The sequence below is a fragment of the Cuculus canorus genome, chromosome 6, assembly GCF_017976375.1.
Source record: "Cuculus canorus isolate bCucCan1 chromosome 6, bCucCan1.pri, whole genome shotgun sequence".
Classification (NCBI taxonomy): Eukaryota; Metazoa; Chordata; class Aves; order Cuculiformes; family Cuculidae; genus Cuculus; species Cuculus canorus.
In genome coordinates this window covers 4,567,475-4,582,957 of record NC_071406.1, presented here as the reverse complement: position 1 = coordinate 4,582,957, position 15,483 = coordinate 4,567,475, and the positions used below count along the sequence as shown (strand labels likewise).

The 15,483-nt window shown below is 38.9% G+C and overlaps 1 protein-coding gene and 1 long non-coding RNA gene across 9 annotated transcripts in view; one reads left to right on the top strand and one right to left on the bottom strand.

Annotated features, from left to right (window-relative positions):
* ARHGAP15 (Rho GTPase activating protein 15) overlaps positions 1-15,483 on the top strand; it is a 329,586-nt gene that overhangs the window by 279,138 nt on the left and 34,965 nt on the right. The gene's annotated exons all lie outside the window — the stretch shown is intronic.
* Positions 1-15,483, bottom strand: part of LOC128852505 (uncharacterized) — a 31,688-nt gene that overhangs the window by 7,026 nt on the left and 9,179 nt on the right. For 3 of the 5 annotated variants that reach the window (XR_008450382.1, XR_008450378.1, XR_008450379.1), the window contains 2 exons: positions 13,857-14,011; positions 8,886-8,954 (listed from right to left, as the gene is read on the bottom strand). This is a non-coding gene — a long non-coding RNA (uncharacterized LOC128852505). Of the gene's footprint in view, positions 1-8,885; positions 8,955-13,722; positions 14,012-15,483 lie in introns of all 5 variants that reach the window. The other 2 variants (XR_008450380.1, XR_008450381.1) reach the window with 1 other exon arrangement.

The window sequence follows — 15,483 nt, the reverse complement described above, 5'->3', positions numbered from 1 at the left end:
CCTTTCATTTTTTAAATGGTCTGTTCCTATTTTTATTTTAATTCTTCTTTTCCTTTTCAAACAGACAAAAAAAGAAATAACAGGAGAAGCAGGAAGGGTTGCCTGGCAGGGTGGTTTATACACGCTTCTGCAGCTCCAGCCCTGGGTCATCAAGTGCCACTTCTAGAATAGCCTTTTCCTTGGCTTCTGTTTGATTTGCATCTGTATGTTCACATGCAGCCAGAACTAGCCTACGCTCTCTGCAGCTGAGGTAGTTGCTTGTTTTTCTTTACACCACAGATCAGGGCACCTGATGAGGCTACATTCCTGCTTGCAAGCTTAAGAGTATTAACATTTTTTTTTTTTAACATAGCCCACTATGTGTATATGAAACCTCCACAGAGAAGCATCAAAACTGTGATGAGAGTAACCACTTTAGGAGATGTTAGTAGAATTTGATCCAAGATATGTGTTTTTGCTTTGAAGTGGTAGCTGTCCTTTAGTTCAGATGGTATTTGTGAATCACTGCCTCAAAAAACGGGGTCTTTTGGCACATGCTTTAGGCTGATGACAGGCAAACTGCAGTCGATTCTGTCTCAGATATCTCCAAAAATAATCTTAGGTTTGACATAACGCACCATGTCATGAAGTGATATAAGCACAAAGCAGGCTTTACATTTAAAGAAGAATAATCCTGTTTTCAGATAGGATACTTTCCATCAATTTGGATAACAAATATCTGATGGGGAATATAGGCAGGAGGCTGTTAATGCTGAGATCCCTTAAAACCTGAGAGTTGTGGCGGTTAGCGGCTGTGGTAGCCTCCTTTCTAGCTCTGCTATCTCGTAGTTGCTCAGACTATCCACACACACACATCAAGCAGGAATGCATGCACTAAAGATGCCTATCTGGAAATAAAGATCTGGTTTTTAACTGTCTTTAACCCCTCAGCACCAGCGATCTAGAGTTCCTGATGCTAAAGAGTGATGTAAAATGCATTAATGCTTAGCGCTGGGAAATCCCAACTCCTGGTGCCAAGAGGTTCATAAATATAGTAATGAAACCTCTTGACTCAAAGTGAGCGCTATTTAACAGAACAAGCATGAACAGCCTTTAGGAGATTTTGCAGCTGGATTTGTTCCACTGTGTCAGAGCTGAACCTCCATGATAGTAGTTTTAAAAAATATGCGTGGCTAAAAAAAAAAGAGAGTTTAAGCAAACCAGACAGTCAACAAATAAAAACTAAAACTAAAAAGAAAAATGTGAAAAGGAAAAGTAAATACACCGCTATATCACATCCTAGAAAAACAGGCACTAAGGATCCCAAAGTATGAATGCAGTGACAGATGCTGTGGTCTTTGGGAAGTGTCCACCAAGCTTTATTTTGCACATGTTCTTGAACAACTAAAATGAGTACTTTGTGTGATAATTTACTAGCAAATCAGTATCAATAAATCAGAATCATGTAAGCAGTCATGTTTATTATATCCTTCTTGCTTAATATTCATGATAGTAATTTATTTTTATAGTACAGTTTCACTGTTATCTCCTCCATTGTTGTAACTTTGAGTCAAGCAAGCTGCAAAAGTAGAAGGTCAGGTAACCCTCTGAAGGCTGTAAAAGTTCATTCACTTGGAATTTGCCTGGTTAGATTTTTTTTTTTTTTAAATGCTTTAGTGGCTCCTTAAAATATTTATACTATAATCCTAACCTAGCATTATTTATTTAACAAATAACACTGCAAAATAAGAGTTGCATGTATATGGATAGGATAACAACTCCGTAAACAAAGAATCTCAGATTTCTAGAACTGCACAATTGAAAATGGACATTGAGTTTGGTGTTATGGTTTGTATTTTAACAGGAATTCATACTTTTCTTGTAAAAACTATGAGGCACACACTTACTTAAGACTTCCTAATGTTTTACAATGGCAAAAATGAAATGAAAATTAAGGCAATTTTTTATAAAACGTTAAAAACAGAAAGAAATTCTATCCTTGATTCATCAAGGTGTTTTGCTGTGCTTTCTCAATTTGAATAAAAGCAAATTAAATTCTCACCTTTCACTTCAAGAGAAACACAAAGGAGTTGTAATCTAAGTAGAAGCCAGAACCAAACATGCAGGACTTTTTAACCAGTGATAGAAACAGGAATTTTTAATCCATGGAATATGCAAACTTCTACCTGTCACTCCTACTGAAACACCTCAATACTGACTTAGTGAGACCTCCGTAACCAAAGATCTAGTCTTTAATAGTGCATCTTAACAGTCTTCAACAGCTTCAACCAAATAGCCCTTATTTCTTCTTTTCACGTGCCTTTAAGTAGAAAAATGGGTTTCAGCCGTGCCAGTTGAGATACAAGGACCCATACCTTTCTTTTAGTGCAATCGTAAAACACAATTAAGTTTAATGAGAAACAGCACAAATTCAGAGACGATGTAGATGTCAAGATCTTGTGCATTGCCTATAAATTAGAAATTAGCAGAACAACTCTTTATTTTCTTTGCATCGTTTTCTTCTAAAATTTTTCTGTGCTGCTGATCTACTTTACTATTTCACCTCAGACTGAGTTTACGTAGTGAAAGAAGCATTCAATATGTAAAATTCCTCTGGTTAAAGACAGTCTATAATTATGCAGTAGCCTTATTGGTATGTCCCCTTGTCTTTCATTTAAGGATGAGCTTTTGATGAAGCTGTATTAGTCGTTGCACATAATCAATTGTTTCTCATCTAGGAACATATTTTTCATTAGACAGGAGGTGGAGGCCACACAAAAAAAAAATTGCTGATCAGATGAATGAAGTGTAAACCTACCTCATCACAAAGATAACATCTGAAAAGGCTTCAGGTTTATTTATGGCAAACAAAAATTATGACTGGTCTTCAAGAAATGACAAAGATAAGCAGACATAAAAGACGTTTTTATTCTAAGTGTAAACTATCATTAAATGTATTTAGATTTACACCCTATAATTATTATGATTGTAGCAATTAATCAATCAACTGATTAACATGTAGGGTCAGCAGGACACAGTGATCTTATCTTGAAACTTGAATTAATTAATTATTCCTACTCTACATTATTATTTTCTACTCGTGTATGTTTTATCAAAGTGTCCCTATTGACAAAATATATTTATTTATTTTTTTTTTTAATATGATGTATTGAGTCAAGCCCGGTAAGTTACTGGCATACATTTACTAATTTGCAATCAGAATTTCAAATTAATTAAAAGAATTTTAAAGCATTGCATAATTTTTAACTACTTGTTATATTCTAATTAGCCAGGTTCAATTAAATTGTTTTCAACGTAGCAACTTAAGAGCTCTCATCTCTTCAAGTGGAGTCAAATTCAACGGGTGCATATTGTTATAATGATATAATTCTGTGTTCATTATACCACAAGCCAGCAAAGTCTTTTTGAGCAATGTATTTGTTTACTGTCTGCGGCAACACGAGGAATTTCCAGTTGCACAAATAATCTTGCTGTCAGGAGATCTTCCTAAAATTCAGCTATGTTTTCATTTGCTTTATGCAAAAGTGTTACTTCCAATATTCTGTTCATTGTGCTGAACATTTCCTCTGTCTCCTTGTAGAATCTGGGCCACAGTGAGGTCACTAACAACACTCTTCTTGGCTCTAGAGAAGACACTATCTTATCCTTCGTATTTACTCCCTTCAGGTGTTAGTAGTTCATTGCCATTCTTCTGGCACCCTCAGCTATAACTTAACCAAGTTTCTTGTCATCTCATTGCATACATCATTGCTTCCCACATAATATTCAAATCTTTTTGCTTTTAGACTTAATTTTAGGGGTTTGTGTTTTGTGAGTATCCTGATCATTTTCAGCATCTTTCCCAAAATAATGGGCTCCAGAATTGACCAGGACCCATAGATCAGGAAGAGGTGAACACATAGTGTCAAGTTTTACCACCCTAATTGCACGATCATTTTTTCTGATTTTCTCCTGGCTATCAGTCTCGTGTTTGTTTGGTATTCCTGGATCTTAAGAACTCGTGCTAGGGTTTGGGTTTTTTTATTTTTTCATTTTTCTGTATTATGTTTTCTTATCTCTTTCTTTTATTCCATAGTTGCTAGTTTAAAGCAAACCTAGTAAGCCTTGGTGGTGTTGAAGAAAGAAATACATGGTTTGTTAGATAGCACCTAATTCAATGTCTTGTCCCAAAAATCATTCAGATGGTCTGTGCCTGTAAACCCATGTTTTGGCCCCATTTTCACCCACTGACCTGCACTTTGCCTGTGGTTTGAGGAAGAAGAATATTCAGTAGACTTTGCATGAATCTGTTTGTTCTCACCTGCTGCCCTGAGGAGCATGAAAGGTGAGCACGGTGTACCTGGGGCTGTTTTAGCCACTCAAACTTCTTCTTATCACCGTGGGTACAAAGGCGTATGGACCTATAACAATCAATCTCATACATTTCTTAGATGACCTAAACCATCTTTTGCTGTTGCTTTTTATAGTGCCTAACCCACCACTCCTATCCCGCTTGGCCCTTCCACCTCCTCCTCCTCTGCCTCCTGCCGTACCCCTCTGCAAACACACGCAATGCAGCTCTCTTTTCCATGTGTGCTTTTTTTCCCTTCCCTTTTTTTTCTGTCTTTTACACCCTGCTGCAGGAAGGCCGTGTCCTGATTCAGGCTGTTGGGCTCTACTATTATCTATATAATCAAAAATAAAAGAGATGCTAAAATTCCAGCTGCTGGTTCTTGCACTGAGCTCTCAGAGAAGTTCATATCCCAGCTTCTGATTTGTTTTGGTTTGTTGTTTTATTTTAATTGCTTGTATGGGAGATAGCAGTAATAGTAGTAGGTTTGGGGGCCCTAAATAGAAAGGGTAGGAGAAGCAGTTATCGTCAAGCTTTTGCTTTGAAATGTAAACTTAGCAAAGACTTCTCTGATGAAGTATACATATGGAACTACAAAATGCCAGTTTTTATCCATTTGTTTTTCTGACCATAACCACGTTTTCACACTGTCAGCATTTTCATTAGAAGCTCTTTTTGTCAGAGGTTTATAACGAGAATGTAAAGATTTGCTATGGGCTAAATCTCAATCCAAGAGCAAATGTTTATACCAATTCTGAAAACAATCAGCTTGCCCATTTGTAGTTATGCATGTGTTCATCATCTGTTACTGCTTGTCCAATGCTCTGCAACTTCTGGAAGGAAAAAGAGACATCTGGAGTAAAAAAAAAAAATGCTATCCTGCAGATAGCATACTGTATGTTCTCCTGAGTTATTGAATAAGGTACTACATAAATGCAGGCTTTTCAGCTGATACAAATATTTTTGCTTAAGCTTGTCAAATTTACTGTGGAGAACATTTTAATGTATGGTTTAGACTGGTCTCCTTTTGTGCATTACTGACATGAAAGCTGTGTTAAAAATTCACTGGAAATTTTTCACTTAATGAACTGAGCCTCTTTTATGATGCCAGGCACGATGACTTCTTTGAAACTGTTTTAGCTTATCTTCTGGACCCGAGGGTTAACAGGGTTTTCCTGTCTGTCACTTCCACTGTGTATCAGTCATTAAGTCCCTCGATGTTCTGGGGATGAGTTAAATTTAAGGGACGATTTACAGTCTTTATTTTTCCCTGGCTATGTCGATTTGAACAAAAAAGGTATAGGTCCATATGTCATGTCCATTCTCAACAGCATAGTGTGGGCACATACAGTGATGTAAAGATAAACTTGTGTGTGAAATAAACAGTTAGGACCAGCCTCACAAACTTATTGTGCCCGTAAGTCTTACCTGCCCTCGGCATGACTCAATATAAAGTTTAACTGGATTAACTTAGGAAATAGATAAAGGTTAGGCAGGTGCTGATCCTAAAGTTACCTCCATTTTAACACAGAAAGCATCTGAGGCTGGTTGTAGAGGATATCAGAAGTTTTGTAATAGTATTTACATACGATACTGAGTATTATAAGTACTTATTTTATAATAATATTAAAGTGATATTTATTCCTCAAGACTCTTTGCAGAATATGCGTTAGCGCTGTGGTGAATGAGAGCTTTCCTTGCTTGAAAGCAACAGGTGATCTGAGGCGTTAGTGTTACCGTGTCCTGCAAAAAAAGATCGTGGCCACCTAAGGCCAAGTGAGAGGGACGTTTACAACTCCAGCAGAATCTAGGAGAGTATTTTCTTTGTGGTTGCTCTGCTGTTGGTGGCTGTGTGTGTGTGTTTCAAGTCTTGGGTCAGTTCAGGCTGCTGTCTGCGCTCATGCTGAAGCTGTTGACTCTCCCTCATTGCCAGAGTCTCTGAGCATCTCACTGAAGGTCGAGGCTTCCATCATGATTGCTGGGAATACAAAACTTAAGAGCTATAACACCCACTATGTAGTAATTAGTGTAAAACCTGGGATGTTTTCCTTTTTCAAAAAGCTTGGTCTATTAAACAGCAACAAAAAAATGTCCTTTAGAGGTTTACCCCTACGCCAGGTGTGCTTAAACAGAAAACCCTGTCTGAAAGCCACTCTGTGAGTGGACTTTCCCATGGCTGCCCATCAAACCCAGTTTCCCTGTCCTGCAGGATCCGTGCTACCTCCCACCATCCCCGCTGTGTGGTGGCAGAGCCCAGCTGTGTGGGCAGCCCACGATGCCTGTGCCGGCCAGCCCAGCTGGGGCTGCCGCACCGCTGCCAGTGCAGATGACGCTCCAAGTTTACCCAGTAAACCTCAGCAAAGAAAATTTGTGGCCCTCATTAGAGTTCCTCAGCAGAGCACTGTAAAAAGTAATTGAGTTGCCCCATCCTACATCCAGGTACATCCCTGACTGCAGCTGGATGTCGCACCAAAGCGGCTGCATTCGTTTCTAAACAGTTAAAGCAATTTCGATAATACCTATACACCAGCCTATAATGCCATTAGGGAATTTATTTTTCCCTTTGGCTAATAATTCATGAACAGTTATAACTCGTTGACAAATCATTGCGTAAACAATTAGAAGAGTTTTTCAGGATAGTCGTGAGCGCACATCTGGTATGAATGTTCTCAGCAATACCTCTCCACGCTGGCATGCACCACCCTTTTGTCTTTCTTTGGAAGATTTTGACTGAATAAAATGCTCACCTGGATATTTGTGAATATGCAGTCACATCAGCAGATCTTCCTTGGAAGAAAAAAACATAGAAAATATAAAAACAATCACGACGCCCTTTCTGTTTTGGCTTCATTCACCCAGCTCTGCTTTCATCCAGGAAGCTTTAAGAACCTAATTAATTATGAGTTAATTAACTAAGCTTTGCAAAGTCATTGCGAGATTGCTAGCATTAGTATAAATATTTCACAGCAAGTAAACTGAGGTACGTAGATTAACTGGTGTAAATCAGGTACCAAAGCAAGCAGTGACATTCCCCTACTCTATCCACAGCTCTTTCCAAGCTTCACATCTACTACTAAGGGTTAAAACAAGATTTAAAATCCTATAAGAAATCTGTGCAAATATGTGTTCTGCATAAATCTGGGCCAGAAAATTAATACACTTGTATACATTTTCCCCATCTGCTGTATTGCTGACACATTCAGCTCGTGGCCCAGAACATTTTAGGGAAGAAAGGGCCATCTCTATGTTTAGTGCAATAGTTCAAGTGGAGTTATTGACTTACTTGGGCTTCTCCACTAAACATAGAAAGCAGCTTGGAGTACTTGGGAATATTTTTTCAAAAACCCAAGCCCCACTGGGTTTTGGTGGGGGAAGGAGGGTTTGTATTTTGGTTTAGGTTTGTTTTTTAATATATAAGGAATTAAATTGCATATTTAGTGAAGAAATAAGTTTTCCTTTGTATGCTTTTATTAATGTCAGCTATTGTAACATATGTGTGTGTATACTTAACGCACATAAATTTTCTATTGAATAAAAATAACAATACATTCAGGTAAGGCTAAGGACACCTCAAACCTTCAAATAGCACAGGAGTAATTTCAGGGGCTATGACCTGGGAGAGACAGCACTCTTCTAGTTTGGGACCTTGTACATCAGGAGGTAAAGGAGGTATTCACTCGAAGACAACATGCTGGAGAAATCATGTAGGAATGCTTTGTCCACAAGCTTAGAGGCTTTACTGAGAGCTGTATCACGCGTTCGGTGGTTGTGTAGCCTGTCCGGTGTGAGGCTGCTGCTCTGCATTCCCCTGGTGCACCAGCCTGCCTCTTTTACAGATGCAATCAAAGTGTGTTTTCCAGGAGGTTGGTTATATATCCTTGGGAGGAACGTTGGCCTTTTTTATTCTTTAATTCATTCACCTTACCTGATTTTTTGTTTGTTTGTTTTGCATTGTTTGGCCATAGATAACCAATACACTGTGCAATTTTTCATTTCCTAGAATTCGTTTTTCTCAATTTAAAAAAAAAAAAAAAGTGGCATATTTGCCACCTTCTTTTTTTTTTTTTTTAATGGCTTTTATTAACACTCCAGCGGATGTTTGTGCCTAATTAGGCCTTGGCTATTGTGACATGTCTATCTTATGAGTTTATAGACCAAAAAAATGAGGTCTAGCTGAGCCGGCTCCAAGTCATAACTTCAGAAGAATCAGTGTGGCAGCTTTAGGTCACCAAAGGATTCCTCTATGTATGGGCATTCTCCTATGGCTTTAAGGTAATTTCTTTCTTGGACAGCCACGTAGTTTTATTGTGACTCTGGAAACAGCCAAATGATCAGAAAATCTATGTATGCGTCTTATTTCTTGATCAGTTTGTGCACTGTAAAATACATAGTATGTTCCTCGTCATAAATAATAGTGCATCCACTTGCTTAGAAACTATTGTTCGTTATATACCACTCATACCTTTGTAAATAGATTTACTCTAATGGCGACGTATTTGCGATGGAAACAGTGGGGTTAGTGGTATCACACACAGAAATAACATGGCAAACTTACCTGACTAAATCCTTTTTTATTGCTTCTGCTGGCTGTGCAATAATTAGATGTAGGGTACCATGCAGCAGCCTGGAGGTGGAAATGAGAAGCTGTATCAGAAACACTAGATACTGTTATGAATAATAATTTATAATTTATCAATAGAAATACAGATAATATTTTGTCTTCAAGTACTGTTGGGTTTAGAGCTCTGGAAGTGTAGGCAGAGGTAGATTACAACAATATCAAAGTTAGATAAGACAAATCGGCTTTCTTTATCAGAATACACTTGCTGTGTGCATAGATAGTCTTATATTTTTTGCAACAGAATTATCTTAATCTCTGTGATGAGGCAAACAGAAATTGAAACACTTGAAAAAATGCCATGAATATTACACGTATAATTTTATTTCTTTTTTACGTATAAACAAATAACACCAGTAATAGAATAGGATGAGTGATGGGGCTGGATTATACTTCCTACTTTAAAATTGTCCATTTAGCTTTCATGTTCAGTGTGTCAGAAAGTACCACAATCGCCCTGTGAAGTGCACCATGCAACAACATGACTGGCTGAGCTATCACACTTCAGTTCACCATGACCAGTTACTCAGTTATCTCTAGATACAGCAATACTGTCTTTCACGAGACAGAGACCTTCAATACTTGTCTTCTCCACTCATTAGGCCTCCCCATATGGCAACAATACATCATATATTTATTTGGCTTCGTTGGGTTTTGCTGGTGACTGATGCTGAACTGCATGATTATTTTTTGTAGGCAGCAGGAAAATTTTTTTGTCGTTTTGTGTAGTAACTCCTATGTCCAGTAAAACACAAAAGGAGTAAGTTTCTTCGCCCTACCTCTATGCCAGATAATAAATTTATTGCTACTGGCAAAGTTTTCAGTTTGTAATATTTAGTTAGCTATTTGGAGCTTGAGACGTAATTGAGGGAAAGACTGACAAGCAAAGAGGAAAGTGAGTCAAGGTAGGCTGATGCAATGGGAACTGGAAGGATTAGGGAGAAATTTGTGCAGAGACAACCAAGAGTTTGGGTTGAAAGAAGGGATTTGCCCACCTTTGCATTTTGAGATCTTCGCAATGGTTGCATACATGAATCCTAGATGTATTTTTGCAGGACTCTTTGCTAAGCAACAGAGGCAGGTCTGAAAGAGTCCCTCTCACAGGGGACAGTGCCCAGTCCCATGAAATCCAGGAGGTGACTTATTACAACTCATCACCAGGTCTTCACGATGAATGACAATATCACACTGCATTTCCAGTCGATGCCATTCTGGTCAGGAGTTAACTTACAAATATTTAGGGGAAAACCTCCCAGCCATGCTGTCAGGTTCTAGGGAGCTGGGGAAGTTCCACAGCTCTCTGTCATTGCTGCTGTTCTCACTGATGCTAATTAGTTCATTTCTTTCCACCTAAGTAGGAGATCTCTGAGCTGTCAGTCTTTTTCACCGAGCCCTTATAGGTATACACAGGGTCCATCCTGCTCTTAAATCTCCTCTGCAGATGTCCACAAGTTTGAAATCGGTGTTTGTCATATTGCAAAAATCATATTTTTCTCTTTCTTTTTACCCCTCTGCCATGCCTTAATCTACTTATGGTAGAAAGCACTGAATTGAAATGGGAAAGATCTATATAAAGCTCAGTTGCTGCTATTCCACTTGTGCAGAAATCAGTGGAGGATGTTGTTTTCTACCTTCCCATACTCTTTTCGACAGGCTAGAGCAAGGGCAGCTCAGCTCTCTTCCATGTTCTGTTCCTTTTAGTTCAGTCCCATTTCCAGCTGCCTAACCTAGATCCCCTTGAAAAATGCAAAAAAATAAGACAGGGAATCAATTACTATTTTGAACAGCCTTAAGTTGGTTTTACTTGCTTTAAAAGGAGAAGAGTACAGAGCAGGAGCTTTGTTACCTCTGTGCATGCCTCCATTATTAATTTACCACTCTTCACCTATTCACTGTGAAGATCAGGGAGGAAACAGGCATTTATATACTCATTTCTTCCTTCCTTGTGTTCCTTTCGCATGTCTCTTCCTTGCACACTGCTTACAGAAACGATGCCACAGGAACAGAGGAACACCACAACTGGGTTTGCACTTCATGCATTGTTCCAAGAAGAACAGGACAAGCATTTCCAATGAGGACACAATACTTCCTTTGCTGCGTTTTCATTTATAGCATGCGCGGTGCAAAAGCAGGTTAGATAAGCATCCAGTGATGTGAGTTTATTCCTTTTCTGTTCGTCCTTCACATGTGCAGTTTGTAACTGGAAAAGGGTGAGGATGATGCACCAAAAATCGGGGGAGAAAGCCAGGTGCACAACTTCGTGTGCCATCTCAAAGAGGGAGGGAGTTTAAATTGCAGCCAACTGGGAAATTTAGGTGCACAAACTTAAAACTAATAGTAAACTATCCACATACAATTTTTTTGGCAAAGCCAAGACCCCCTCCATTTGTCCAGAGTCGTATAGTGTGTGAATGGCTTTGCACGGGAAATGATTCTGAACTTTGCAAATAGCTTTTATTATAACTCCTCTGTGACACTGCTAGAAAACAGATTAGATCATAGCTCATTTCTCTTTTATTATTCTGACAGTGATTTCATTTGTTCAGAACTTCCATTTTGCTTTTAATATCTCATATGCGGTCACATTTTGGGAGCTTTAGGATGTGTTGGTTCTGCAGTCAGTGCTACGTCTCTCACCTTAGCCAACTCATTACAGAGAAGCATCCTCCCTAAATAACAAATATTAACAAACATGTATGAACTTCAGATGATACAATTCCCAATTCATTTCCTGAGCTATATCACTGCCAAGGAAGGATAAAATAAGGAGCCTGCCTTATCCCTAAAATGAGGCATGTTAGTGTGGGAAAAGTCCTTTGTTTTAAACCTATAAGGGAGCAAATATATTAAACCCTGACCACATGAAGAATAAAGATGAGTCCTCAGCTAGAACTGCAAAAATAAAAGCATTTGATAGCCCAAAACAATCACTTCTGCCAACAGTTCCCTCCTGCAATACATTACACGTCTGCCCTTGAAAGTCAACTGCATCAGAGCATTCGTACCACACTGTTAATGCTCTCTCGGAATGAACGTGACTGGCCCCAACTGAGTCCATTTTAAGACTTGTTTGGTTTCTTTCAGCAGAGTAAGGTCACTGTCCCATGGCTCTTTTCCTCCCACCTCTCTGATGCTGCCAGGGTGGCCTGACCCGGGATTAGGTCCTTCCCACCGGTCTCCAAACATTACAGCAACCCTTTTGTACCATCGGTCATTGGGATTGTCTGGAATAGACTTCAGCCTGCTCTAAAGTTATGTTGGGCAACCATCCAGCAGAAAGCTGTTCATTAGAAAAACCTAAAGGTCATTTTTGCACATATAAAATCTTTCTAACCTAATATATGGACAGTAGTTAATGATTTAAGCCTAAAAAAAAACCCAGCTAAAACTGAATGCAGTATAAATAAATACTAATAGCCTTCAGCAACAACTCAAAAAAAATTGTGCAGGTCTAGCTAGGATCATAACAGTTAACTAATTTTTGGAAGCAGTATCAAAGCAAAAAAAAAAGCTCAATAATTTTATTTTCTACATATTCAACTGTGACATTATGACACTTTTTTTTTTCATCTTACGTCTGAATTCTTTACCTACAAAAGCCAGATGAGGGTTTGGAGGTTTTTTTTCTTTTTTTCCTTTGGATCACAGAAAGATTTATTTCTGTGCCTGCAGATATTTTAAAATATATTTTAAATGTTTTCTATTATTCTCTCCTTCTGCTCTCCACACATGTTAAAATCCGTTCATAGTAAGGGTCTGCGAAAGGAGCTGGAAACAGCTATGCCCTTTTTTAGGAGGCTTGTTTTCTTTGTGAGCCTGCAAATACATTGCATTTGTGTATGTGTGTGTGTGTGTATGTGTTTGTGTGTGTACGAGCACAGGCTTAGTCCTCAGGTGGAACTGTGGTTCCTGTGCTTTCGTTCTCGAAGCTGTTATTCTGGAAGGGAATGGAGGCAGCTGTGTTTACAGCTCAAGTCTTGGCATACATTTACCAGAATCTATTATTCATATCATTCAGTATCAGGGAGAGATCTCAGGCCACCTGTCTATCTGACAAATTCACCCTTTTGTGAGCTTTCTGTTCATAGCAAATTATGTTCACATTGATGAATTGAGTTTTTATGAGCATTGCTAACTAACATTCTCACAGAAGGCCAGGGGCAATAGACTGCAAGTGTTCCTGGTCCACAAGTAAATGTTAAAAAGAAAAAACTGTCAGTATTTAAAGACAATTTGCCATGGAGGGATAGTTAAAATATTTGGCAAAGCCTCGGTTTTTATAAATTCAAGAATGTCTATAAATTATTACGAATAGTATGTTTATAACAAATAAAAGATAATAATAATTCTGTACTGCCCCCTGCGATTGTGGAGGGCTCTTTAGTATTCTGCGTACTAACAGGTAGCCAGTGATAAAAGCTTTAAACCTATCCTTACCAGGGCTTTCCACGAGGTAGGAGCCATTTAGTTTTGCGAAAGGAATCTTCCCTTGCAAATTTTTCATAAAAAGCGGTGGGACAACGTTAAGTAGACATAAAATGATAATTTACACTTGGTCTTTTCACACGGTGCTGAAAGACAAGCCGCCAGCCATGGAAGCAGCTGTACCCTATAGATCAGAAGATCTGTAGCTATAGATCAAAATATTTCCATAACAAGAGAGTTTTGTCAAGATGCGCTGGGATAATATTCCCTATGCACACCCAAACTCCTCATGCCCCTCATCCAACCCTTTGGTAGTAGAAGACAACGCCAGGGACAGTGTGTGACCCACCTCTGAGAGCAAAAGCTGGATTGCAAGATTGCAGACACAATCTCTAAGTAGATAAATGAACGCTCAGCTGCATCAGGAGAATATATTTACTAAAATACAATGCATCTAGTGACATTTAATATGTCTTATAGCACCTGAGACGGCGCATGAAATGTCCCAGAAGCTCCTCATGTCTTGGTGTGGTTGGAGGATAGCATGGATACAACAGCATGAGTCTCTGATGTGATCAGCTGCCAGAATCTAAGTGACTGCATCCCGCCACAGCTCCCATAAGGATGCTCTTAGGAACCTGCAAAAAGGGGATGGAGATACGTGACTATTCAATGAGACACTTGATGCTAATAACTGTATCATGAGATCAAATTTCCAAAGGGTAGAAATGAAAAAAAAAAAAAAAAAGAGGGAAAAAAAGGGGTTTTGAAAGGGAAAAACTATTTTGAAGGAATAACAATGATTGAGTTAGTCATAGAGGAGAAAACCAGGTTGGAGTGAAGAAGCCACCTGGCCACTGGACCACCTTCACCCCATCCCATTGGGATACGGCGCGGCATCCCTTCACACCCGCGCCGGTGCTGCCTCTCGCCCGCTCCGTTCCTCTAGCTGAAAGCGTGGCAGCCCTGCCTGTTGTTTTGATAGGTGCGAATGGAATGGCTGCCCCTCGCGAGCTATATCTGCCGTTTCCAAATCTGTACCGCCGGGGAAACAGGTTGCGCAGCGTGGCCTGCTGATCTGCGCCTGCCTGGCCAGTAGCTTGGACAGAAGGAGCACTGCTGTTACCGTCTTCCGAAGTTTCGAGTCGAGGCAGAGGGTGATAAATGCGGTGGGTTGCTTTCAGTGTATCAGTCAAACCGCCAGTTTGGGAGACCTTTTCCGTTAGGAACCTTTGGATTTTAATTTCACATGTGCCAATCAGGTTGTCAAGCGCTTTGGTAGGACCACCATTTTGTCAACTGGAGGCGCGGCGTGAGTTTAAGTATAGCCGAAAGCCTTCAAGCTGGTCATTCCTTAATGGGAGAACATTGTTCTGCTTTCCTTGTGTTAACCCCTGCGTGTGATAGGTATCTTCAGCAGTGTCAAACAAATTTGTAAGGCTGGTGATTAGTTGCCCAAAGAGCATAATATATGCATTATTAATTATAGAAGGTAAGTTTGGCTAATTGTCATTTCTATACAGTAGCTCTGCACGACGATACATTTTAACAATCTATAAATAATTGATAATTTTTTTTCTTTCATCTTCCTTCCTAGTTTGCATAAAACTAATGACTTGGTAAATGTTACTCACTTCAAAATATTCCACTGCTCCTATGAAAATTAAACTAACACCGTAACCTTAGCAAATAAGGAGATTTTTCTTCTCATTGTAGGTTACGCAAAAAAAAAAAAGGAGGAAATATAATGCTTCCTTGTCACAAAAATCTGAGTATGTGAAATCCAAATGAAAATCATGCATAATATAAGAAAGTGAGAAATAACAGGACTATGAAAATAAATAGATATGACTTTTAAAGGATCCAAAAAAAAAAATTCAGGAAAGTTGTGATTTTACTTTAAGTCTTTAGAATGGTCAGAAGCTGTATTTTTTAAGCTTTAAACAGGATAAGACTATGACACGCACACAAAAAGGTAGATCAAGGAAGGCTTCAGTGAGAAGTGGTAGTATTTTCAATACTTATCAAATAACTGCATGCATAATCCCATAAATCAGGTTAGCTGAAGACTCAAAATTCTTCTTAAATGAGGTGTTTGGGTATAGTTTCT